General features: G+C 34.5%; 1 protein-coding gene across 3 annotated transcripts in view; it reads right to left on the reverse strand.

Annotated features, from left to right (window-relative positions):
• The window catches only part of NOL4 (nucleolar protein 4), a 509,886-nt gene that overhangs the window by 427,305 nt on the left and 80,840 nt on the right, over positions 1-1,741 (reverse strand). The gene's annotated exons all lie outside the window — the stretch shown is intronic.

Consider the following 1,741-nt stretch of genomic DNA (forward strand, 5'->3'; position numbering starts at 1 on the left):
CTTTTTTTAAGCAGAGTGCTCCATTCACTTTATTATTATTATTTTTAATGTTTTATTGTGAATTATGTGATAGTTTACATGGGAGAACATTAGGTTTACATTCATCCCATCGCGTATATCGTTTCATTGCCACGGTTACAATCCCCTCCATGCATCATCAACCACCCAAAGGGTATATCCTGTAAGCCTGCCCTCCACACCCTGTCGTCAGCACACAGCCCCTCTCCCTCTCTGGATCTCAAGTCCCCAACTGCTCCATCTCTCCACGTCATCATCTCTCTCTGCCTCCATCTCAGGCATCACTGCTTGTCTGAAAAATGCTCTTTTTAACGATGAATGTGAAGTCATTGTTCTTCAATTTGTTGTTGCTGGCATAGTAAACTATATGATTATCTGATTTTAAATGGTCAACATCAGTCCATTTTAGCTTATTAATGCCTAAGGTATCAATTTGTATGTGTTCTATTTCATTTTTTACAACTTCCAATTTTCCCAGAGTCATGCTTCATACATTTTACCTTCTGATTATTAATGGGTATTTTCATCTGTTTCATCTCATTTTCAATTGTGCCCCCTTAGCAAATAAAGGTTATAAAACTTTGCTCCATTTGTATCATTAAACTTTTCTCCAAAGACATTTTGAGTGCTTTGCAACCTGAGGGGCTCATCTTCCAGCACTATATCATACAATGTTCAGCTACTCTTCATAAGGTTTTCAGTGGCTCACAATCAGAAGTGGTCTGCCTCTCCTTCTTCCTAGCCTGTCTTAGTTTGAAAGCCCCACTAAAACCAATCCACTATTAGTGACCCGGCTGGTTTTAAAAATACTGTTGGCATAGCTTCCAGCATCACAGCAACACAAAAACCACACACTAAGACAAACTGACAGATAGGTGTAGAGTATTTAAGTATAGGAAACATATATGACAATAATAGAGTTTAGGCAAGATTTAGGGAAATGGAAGTATAATATTATGAGGTTCTTGTACTATATAACTGGTGTAATAACATTTGAAAGGAGACTTTGATAACTTAAAGATGTATACCATAAATCTAGAAGAAACTACTAAAACAGCATAACAGTTATAGAATATAAAACAATATGAAGTATTAAATTAATTCAAAAATTGCAGAAAAAGAGATGACAAGGAACAAAAAAACAGATTGAACAAATATAAAACATACACCAAGAATACAGAGAAACCTAACCACTATAATATAAATTCTTTTAAATAACCAGCTGAAAGAGATTGTTTTTAAAATGCAAGACCCAACTACATGATGATTATAATAAACACATTTTATAAAAATATTCACAAATTGCTTATAAATGAATAAAGGCATACTCTACAACAGTGGAGACTTTTATTGCAGAACTAAAAGGTTGGTTTAACATTTAAAAATCAGTTAATGATTTACCATATTAACAAATTAAAAATGGGAAACTATATATGAATCTCAATAATACCAGAAAAATAATTTGGAAAAATCCAATATTCATTTTTATAAAGACTCAGTGAACTTTGTATTGAAGAGTACTTCTTCCACATAATAAAGGATAGCATTCCTGGAGTGGCATTGTAGGATAAGAACTGGACCATAAAGTCAGCTTAAATTGCAAGGTTGGCAGTTCAAACCCATCAGCCGCTCTTTGGAAACCCCATACAGGATAACTATGAGTAGGAACCAACTTGACAGCTCTTAGCAACAACAACATTGCTTAACATGGAGTCCTGGAGTA

Source organism: Chrysochloris asiatica, unplaced genomic scaffold (genome assembly GCF_000296735.1).
Source record: "Chrysochloris asiatica unplaced genomic scaffold, ChrAsi1.0 scaffold00015, whole genome shotgun sequence".
NCBI lineage: Eukaryota > Metazoa > Chordata > Mammalia > Afrosoricida > Chrysochloridae > Chrysochloris > Chrysochloris asiatica.